Below are 9874 nucleotides of genomic sequence, written 5' to 3'. Positions count from 1 at the left end.
GTGGTGTAGAGGTGGTATATAAGAGGTGGTGTAGAGGTGGAGTAGAGGTGGTATATAAGAGGTGGTGTAGAGGTGGTGTAGAGGTGGTATATAAGAGGTGGTGTAGAGGTGGAGTAGAGGTGGTATATAAGAGGTGGTGTAGAGGTGGTGTAGAGGTGGTATATAAGAGGTGGTGTAGAGGTGGTGTAGAGGTGGTATATAAGAGGTGGTGTAGAGGTGGAGTAGAGGTGGTATATAAGAGGTGGAGTAGAGGTGGTGCAGCCTCTGCTCTTATTCCAACTGAGCAGCCATGCATTCAGCAAGTATACGGCCAATCAGAGTGCTTGCTGCATCTTCTCCAGGAAAAGCATATTCCTATCAAAGTCTAGAGTGGCTGTAAGCAGCACCTGACGGGAATAGAATGTACTCCATGGAAACAGACGCCATTTCCGAATCGGAATATTTGAATCGGAATGACAAACAAGCTGTCCATGTAAACCCACCAGGTGCTGACACATGAGTCTGACACATGATGGGCACCCTCACACACACACTCATACTCACACACTCTGTCACACACACACTCATACTCACACACAGGCTCCAGTCAGCTAACACATCATGCATCACTCCTGCAGACACCTGAATTAGTATAAACAAATACTATAAATAATAAACAAATTCCAAAATTGTTCGTTTGCTTTCTGAATAATGTGTGTATGTTCGTTTCATATGGTTATGTCGGCTTTCAACCCCCGGTTGAGCTCGTGTGCGGACCTTTTGTGTGCAGCCGCACAACAGCTGCTGAGTACAGTATGCGCGACAAAGGAGGCTACGTTGCAGCTGACGTAACCACCGAACAGAACGGGTAACGGCAGCATCGGAGCATTTGCGCACGCGCTCTCCTCTGGCATCCTTGGCCATGTCATTCCCCTGCCAGAAACCCCCAAATGATTACCGTTAACTTCAAAACTAGCACAAATAAATCCACGCGCTTTCAGCTCTCCGCCATGCGCCTCAGAAGAGCAGCCACCGCGGCCGGACGGCGACTAAAACGCGGCCGCGCGGAGAGAGAGGCACCGTGAGCGTCCAGGGACAGACCGACAGACGGACAGAGGGACCGGAAGTCTCGGGGATTCCCACGGTGGACGACACAGCCCCCTTCTCTCCTTCTCCCTCTCTCTGTGTGTGTCGGCCTGAACCGCATTCCTCTGTCAAGTCAACATTATTTTAGGCTACACAAATCCGTGTCTGGCTGTCAAATATTTGATACAAATTATAATGATAAACTATAATGAGCGACACAGCATCCTGGTAGAGTCTACTTCGAGACTAAAAATAATGATGTTGATAAGTTACGCGCGTGCATCCGGTAGCCCATTTCTAAAGACTCCGGTCTAGCCGACGTTTCCAGCGTTAGTTCTTCATCCAACAAAAAGCGCGTGCAGCAACACGAACGCGCGCACAACCGACAGACATTCAAGCATCAGCTCGTGAGCCTAGAGCAAAGAAATCGTTTCTGGAGCTTTCCTTCTTCAGAGCCTGCGATTAACGGTCACGTTCAAGTTCCACTAACAGCAGCCAAACAAAGATCTCCACCTCCATGCCCCATCCCGTGTGTGTATGTGTGTGTGTGTGTGTGTGTGTGTTTGTCTTTCGGGGATTTGTCTTCTGTATGTAGTTTTCTTAACGGAGGGAACGAAGACTTTACTCACATTCTAGCCGGCGGAAGACGCGTTTCCTCGTCCCGAGCCGCGAGACCAGATCAGTCGGTGGGCTATTTTCCGGGGCTCGTCTCGCAGGCGCGGAGTGCTGGGAGTGTTTATCAACGGCTTCGCTCGACTGTAGGCTACTCTACCGACAGCCACCGGGAACGAGCAGGCGCACGCGCGCACACGGCTTCAACAGAGAGGGGAGGAGAAAGTCAGAAAAAAACTTGTGAATTTAGATAATAACAATGCTCGTCCAGTTCACTGCCACTAGTTTAACTATCCACGCTTAGACATACTGTTGATGTATGATACTGTTGATATGACACTGTTATGTATGACACTGTTAATATGTAGGCTATGATCATAAAACTGTTGATATGTATAATACTGTTGATATATGATCATAATGCTATGATCATAACACTGTTGATATGAAGGCTGTAAAAACTGATTCTGTTTATTGTTTTTTTCAGTGCCATGATGACTACTTGAGGTTAAACTGAACAGCGGAAACAGCAGCTAAAGAATGCTGGAGTGTGTGTGTGTGTGTGTGTGTAAGAGAGAGAAAGAGAGTGCTGGAGGGGTTCGGTATGATGGTCTGTATCTGTATTGAGGTTGTAATTCGGGATATCCAGACAGGCAAACAAAGCTGGCCACCAGGGATAACACTCTACACCAGCACACACACACACACACACACGCACGCACGCACGCACACACACACACACTCAGCATCCACACACACACACACACACACACACTCAGCATATACACACACGCACACACACTTGCGAGCTGCCAACAAGTTTCTTTAGCAATTTGCTAATTAATTAAGTGAGCTAGATTTTTAAACAATGTTTAAAAGATTATCACAATGTGCAGGTAGCTTGTTTGCTAAATAAGGTGTAAGATATTATAGGCATACCTAGTAGTGTGTGTTATGTAGTGTGTGTGTGTGTGTGTGTGTGCCTGTGTGTGTCATGGTGTGTGTGTGCGTGTGTGTGTGTCATGGTGTGTGTGTGCGTGTGTGTATGTGTGTGTGTGTGTGTATGTGTGTATGTATGTGTGTGTGTGGGTGTGTGTGTATGTGTGTGTGTGTGTGTGTGTGTCATGGTGTGTGTGTGCGTGGACGCTGGAGAGAGATAGAAAGGAAGTATGGCATGTGGCACATGTTTAGATAAGAACACTGATGTCATTCTTGGGTTTGTCAAGATGACATTCCTGTAGTGTGTGTGTGTGTGTGTAGTGTGTGAGAGAGAGATAGGGAGAGACACAGAGAGACATGTCTTTTAAACACACACACACACAGTTCTTTACCCTACAGCCGTACACTTTCTTCAAAATTTAGTTGAAAAACACACACACACACACACACACAGTTCTGTACCCTACAGCCGTACTCTTTCTTCAAAATATAGTTGACAAACACACACACACACCACACACACATATGTATTACAGTTTTTCTCCATTGGTTTAGCTCATTTCTTGAAACAGAAATTACATTCTCAAAATAACACAGACAAACCTCCAAACTTGGCAATTGTTCACAACAGAATTGAATTTCTCATTAATTTCATCAAATTGCAAATGTCTTAGTACATGTTTCAATGTCTCAGTACATCTTTGCAAATTATTAAGTACAGGTAGCCTCCATATAGCACAATTTCCAAGTGAATAGACCTTGTTGGTCTAAAAATGCATTGTTAATTCTCAGTCTAATGGTTTATGAAGTTCTGAGAAAAGAACCTCTCCTCTCAGGGTAACAGCTCATCCAGGACACCAGAGATTGGCCAATAATTTAACACATTTTGTATTGGGCAGTATATTCCAGTAATATGACACATTAACAACACAAAATAACACAAATTGTGTTAAAATTGTGATAACACAAAAAATGTGTAATTATTTAACACATCATATTTGAGAGTGTGTCAGCATCATTTAATTGTATAAGTTATCACATGCACAATAGTCTGTTCAATTGTCAGACTTTTTTACAGCACTGTAGGCTATATATCATTTTCTTTGTTTTTGTTTAATGTGTTTATATTGCACTATATTGCACTACATTTTCTTTTTACAGTTTTTCTCAGTCACTTTGGTACATTTCTCAGATCAGAATTTACTTTTATGCCTTCTAATTTTAAATTAAAGGCATAAAAGGCCAAAAAAATATACTTAAAAAAAATTCTCAAAACTACCTGTTCAATCTTCACATCATTGTGTCACTTGTGCACATCAAAAAAGGTTTTTCTTTTCTCTGTTCTTACTAGGGTTGGGCACCGAAACACGGTTCTAATGTGGCACCAGTGCTGACACAAACGGTAGTAACTGCATCGAATAACAACGTGGATTTCGGTGCCTCATTTCGGTGCTTAAATAGCGTTTCTTTTTTTTTTTTTTTTTTTTATACGAGCCATCACTGCATGTCATGCGCCATCTTTAACGTCTTGCTCTGATAGCAACACATCCAGATACAGTTAGCTAACATATGATAAACACTGAATTTATAAACCAGAGGGGTGCACCACATAGGCGAGTGGACAGTGTTTGACAGCTTGGGTGAGCCCAAGTAGCTTACTTTAAAGCGATATCGAGAGCTCCTGTCAAAATCTAGCAGTGGGCCTAACTACACACAAGCAAAAGGGCTATGAAACAACATCAACAGTAGGCTAGCCTATACATTACACAATATCCTTGCTAATGCGCTAACTGACATTTATTTGAAATGTTATCAGCAAAGTTGTAGGCCTAAGGTGAAAACGTTTTCACGGTGTGTTAAACAACATAATGGCATGATATTAATCTTTCATGTGCATGAGGCCCATATAGCATCACAATGAATAAGAAGATCATGTTAAAAGAGCTGGCAAAAAAAATAAATATGTAGGTTACATACCTGATGTCACTGAGCTGACAAAGAGGCTACGAAACCATCTCTGTCCGTTATCGCTAATTAAACTCAGCTGACTGGTGTTAGCGCATAGCCAGTTGCTGTTAAAATGCTTACTAGCCTAGCGCTGGGAATCTAAACACTTCAACACCGACATGTAGACTAACATGTTCAAAACTACTGCGTGTTATGGGTTAAGACATGAAATTTCTTGAAGCATTTGGGAACACACTGAATTAACTGGAAAGTAGAGTCCCTGTTAGATTAGCTTGCTTGCAAATGCCATTGTCCATGACCTGGCAGTTTTATGGCAAGCGGTTTTAACATAGGCTACATTATGGCAAACCGCCTACACTGGGTAAACTTGAAAGCAGAGCTCACCATTGTGTGTGCATGCATGGCAAGCTGTTTTAACATTTAAATGTATTATTCGTAGGAGCAATACACAGGTTTCCCGTTTACCAACAAAACTAGATGCGCGCGCAGCCGTGGGGCAGAAGATGCTTGGTGGCCATCCACAACGTTATAAACTTAACCTAAATAGTCGGCTGCTGTAAGCTACAATCGGAATTTTTTGTATACCCCTGTTGTCTCAATGATAATAACATCTCATTTCAGACTATATTTCAAAGTTTGCCGTTCATTTGCATTATTAATATAACATCGTATTTTGTCATTTTTGGCAAAGACATGCATTACGTTAGGGATATTGAACATATTTAACATTCTCTAACCATTCTCTAACCACGTGATTTCGAATTGGTGCAGTTTTCAGCACAAAAACTCATTTTATTCTTTTGCTCTTTTGCATTGCTCTATGCTGTTCTATAGTGCTTTCTGCCTCTTGGTTGCGCACACATTTTTTCGTGACGTTGCATAGAAATCCATGTATGAGATATTGATAGTAAATTGAATATAACAGTTCAATTTCATGTTGAAATTTTTCTTATTAATAAAAAAAAAGCAATTCATGCTTTAGACCATTTTAATTTAAAACATTTTAAAAACAAAGTACCGGTTCAGGCACCGTTTCGGCACCGGCACCGTTTTAAAAGTATCGATTTAGCACCGGTATCAGATAAAACCCAAACGATACCCAACCCTAATTCTTACCGTAAAATCCTATTTTTTTCTGTTTCCGTTTTGTACACAATTATATTCTGTTAGCTAGACAAAAAAACGAGTACAGTAACCATTGTCAATGAAGGACTGGGCTACAGTAAGACTGAGAGGTGGACATGAGGGATATTTCAATGGTGACAAAACATCTAAACATTTTCACTTGCAGTGCTTAACAATGCCAAAGGGACGATGCATTTTGGGGGCACTGACTATATGAGAAAGAAATTTAGTTTTGACACGAGTGAACTGTTTTGGGAGAGATATGAGCTTTTGCAGGTGAATTGTGGTGTTGTGCTGACCCAGGTCATTTTGGCAAAAGCACCAAGAGTGTTGAGAACGTCCGGTCGGTTTCAAGAAATGAGGCAAAGCAATTGAGAAGGATCTTTGCAATTTTCTTGGCAGGGGATGGAATTTAGTTTTGAAGCATGGGTGAAAGGTTTTGGGAGAGATATGAGCTTTTGCAAGTGAGCATTGGTGTTGAGCTGAACTGTAAGACCGTTTGGCCAAATGATCTTAGTGTTTTGAGAATTAGTGGGGCTGTTAAGCTCTTAAAATAGGGACGATCTTGCTTTTTGTGAAAGAAGCATGAAACTTTCAGGGTTTGTTCTTGATGACCTAAGCTTTAATTTAAGATCTGGAGGCATTCTCAGTTTGACCTCTGAGGTCAGATAGAGGTCACTGACCTCTGTAATCCCTGCTGAAAAAAACAGCCTGACCAGCTAAAGGTGGTTTGCTGGTTGACCAGCTTGTTTGACCACCCTATGATGGTTGACCAGCTAGACCAGCAAATCTCTTGCGAAAACATACCTTAAGCTGGTTTACCCACCTAACGATGGTAATTCAGCTGGTTTTGCTTGTCGTACCACCTCAAGCTGGTCATTTTAGCTGGTGTTGCTGGTCTACACTGCTGGTTTAACTGGCCGTGCCAGCTTATGTTGGTCAAACCAGCATGACCATCTTACACCAACGATGTCAAGCTTAGCAGGCTGGTCACCAGCATGACCATCTTGCACCAGCTGTATCCCACACGACAGGCTGGTCAAACCAGCATGACCAGCTTCCTCAGATGGTCACGCCAGCATATCCAGCTGGTGGCCTAACCAGCTACACCAGCAAAGACCAGCAAGAGCTGGAAGAAAACCAGCAAAGACCAGCTAAAACCAGTTAGGTGGGTAAACCAGCTGAAGGTATGTTTTCGCAAGAGATTTGCTGGTCTAGCTGGTCAACCATCATAGGGTGGTCAAACAAGCTGATCAACAAGCTGGTCAACCAGCAAACCACCTTTTGCTGGTCAGGCTGTTTTTTTCAGCAGGGATATGTTGTGACACTACAGGTGAATGGGGTAAATAAATTAAGTAATAGATATCACCATGAAACTTTCTCAGTTGATTACTCATGTTAAGCTAAGAAAAAAATGTATTGAAAGTTTTTTATATTTTAATGTTTAAATATGCAAATTAGGCCTTATCTCATTAAAAATGCACTAATTTGCATACATTTTAAAAAACAAAATCAGATTGTCTGATAAAGCCAGGCTCAAAATATTTTTTTCATTTTGTTGTTTGTTTGCATCACTGCACGTAATGATGTTCTTAGAGTGCTATCAATGCTATAGATAAGTTTCTCATGCCCAGAAACATGGAAAAACATATTTAGTTTATATTTCTATCACATTTAGATCCTAAGATACACCCATTTCTAATTTTTCGGGCCTTGAAATTTCATATCACAGTGGTACAGGTGAATTATAGGGATGGCGAAATAAAAAAAAAATCTTTACCGGCCACTGAGCCTCATTAACCGGTTAAAGTCGGTCACCGAAAATTCTATAACTGCCATTTATGATACCCGTGTCCTGTCGCGCATCTTTCTCTGCCCGTGAAACAAGTTATCCCCCCATTTTAGAATGGTTAGGCTCCCGTCACACAATGTTAGTTCGTGCCCTTTGTATTATTCATTTTCCCCAATCATTGTCCACTACTTGTGGAGGAATAAGGGTTTTGTTTTGGGGAGAAAAATAATTGCTTTCCCTGCGCACCCACGCACAGGCACACATTACGCACAACGGCGACCTTCCATGCAACGCGGCACCGAGCTCGGGCTATAAAAAGCTCACGTTACAAAGTCACAAACAGAGAACGCTATTTGGTGGTGTTACAGGAAAGTATATTAACCAACGTCTTCGTAAAAAAACTTACCGATTGCCAACAGCCTCTGTAGCGTGCTGCACAAAATCCTTTGCAATAAGTTCCTGTCGTCATGCCATTTAAGTACAGATGAATAATAAAACACAACAAGTAGGCATATGCTAAGTTAGTCTTTCGTGTCTTCGTTTGCCATTACATTGTTACAATTATCATCATGCCATAGTCACGTGTGTGCGCAGTGTAATAACAGACGCTGGCTGGCATTCGGGAGCTTTAAAAATAGTGGGTTTTTTTTGTTTTTGTTTTTTTTTAACCGGTGGCAGAAAATTTTAACCGGTCAACCACCGGTTAAACGGCTACCGGTTAACATCCCTAGTGAATTACAGGATAATAGAAGTAGATGTCCATAAACCCCTCAGTAATTCTTTCCCCATCTCATATGACAACAAAATGAAAAAAATATTTTGAGCCTGGCTTTATCAGACAATCTGATTTTGTTAAAATGTATGCAAATTAGCGCATTTTTGATGAGATAAGGCCTAATTTGCATATTTAAACATTAAAATATAAAAAACTTTCAATACATTTTTTTCTTAGGTTGACATGAGTAATCAACTGAGAAAGTTTCATGGTGATATCTATTTATTTTTTTTACCCCATTCACCTGTAGTGTCACAACATATTACAGAGGTCAATGACCTCTATCTGACCTCAGAGGTCAAACTGAGAATGCCTCCAGATCTAAAATTAAAGCTTAGGTCATCAAGAACAAACCCTGAAAGTTTCATGCTTCTTTCATAAAAAGCAAGATCGTTGAGCTTAACAGCCCCACTAAATGTAATTTCTTGTTTCTGGAAATGAGCCAAACCAATGGAGAAAAACTGCAACATCTGCATTTGTAAGCTCATAGGACCCCCTGCTGGGCATTTGAAGAAAAACCTCCAAACACTCAGAGAGGAGAGACACATCACACACACTCACACACTACAACACACACACACACAAACACACACCACACACACACTCAGAGAGGAGAGACACACCAAAGGCATCAGCAGCACTCCAGCTGAGTTAAAGCTACATTGTGTCATTTCATCGGTTAATTCTTAATTCTTCTAGAGCACCACTAACCACCAGAGCAGCGCTCTAGAGCATTTATTCCCAACGGGGGTACGCATACCACCAGGGTTGGGTAGTAACGGATTACATGTAATCTGGATTACGTAATCAGATTACAAAAATCAAGTAACTATAATCAGCCCAGATTACAATAAAAAAATTGTGTAATCAGATTACAGTTACATTGTTGGGGATTACCTGATTACATGTTATCATGCAAGCAATGCAACTTTTTAATGATAGCCTAGTTATCTTTTAATTCGACAAGCTTCGGGCTTTCCGGTTCGATCCCCCGACCAGTAGAAAAAATGTGGGCGGGGGAAGTGGTTGAGCACTGCTCTCCCATGCCCACATCCATGGCTGAAGTGCCCTTGAGTAAGGCACCTAACCCCTCATTGATCCCCGAGCACCGTTGTAGCAGACAGCTCACTACTCTGGGTTGGTGTGTGCTTCACCTCACTGTGTGCTCATTGTGTGTTTCACCCTAACTGTGTGTTCACTGTGCTTCACTAATTCGTGGATTGGGAGACCAAATTTCCCTCACGGGATCAAAAGAGTATCTATACTTACTTACTAACTTATTTACTATTGGGGCAGGTCTCTCGGCACACTGCCTGATCTTTTCCTCCTAATCTTAATTTAGCCTCTTGTTTTAGTGTTACCGTTTACTTTGAGAAAGTCACCAGGTTCACCTGGTTAAAAAACATCCCAAAGAAATATTTTTCTCACCCCCACAATTGAAATGGACATGGTGTCATTCAATCTCAGGCCATGTCCCTGGGTCAAAAAAATCCATCGAAAGCTAAATTCATTGTCCAGGTGTGCCCTTATAAAGGTTAAGCTGAGTTGTGCATGTTTGGAGAATAGTGATCCATGATCACATCCATGACTAAGTGATC

At 41.7% G+C, this 9874-nt stretch overlaps 1 protein-coding gene across 1 annotated transcript in view; it reads right to left on the bottom strand.

Moving 5' to 3' along the window:
* LOC143139604 (transmembrane protein 71-like) overlaps positions 1-1849 on the bottom strand; it is a 19821-nt gene extending 17972 nt beyond the window's left edge. Inside the window, exon 1 of the mRNA XM_076300182.1 lies at positions 1695-1849. The gene's annotated coding sequence lies outside the window, so the exon portion shown is untranslated. The remainder of the gene's footprint in view (positions 1-1694) is intronic.
* Positions 1850-9874: the final 8025 nt, after the last annotated feature.

The sequence above is a fragment of the Alosa pseudoharengus genome, unplaced genomic scaffold (assembly GCF_046254945.1).
Source record: "Alosa pseudoharengus isolate Yale_2024_CS ecotype anadromous, Long Island Sound unplaced genomic scaffold, YU_APseudo_1.1 YU_APseudo_1.1_scf_22, whole genome shotgun sequence".
NCBI classification, from domain to species: Eukaryota; Metazoa; Chordata; class Actinopteri; order Clupeiformes; family Clupeidae; genus Alosa; species Alosa pseudoharengus.
The sequence above is the reverse complement of the archived record's forward strand: the minus strand, read 5'-3'. Positions and strand labels throughout refer to the sequence as shown.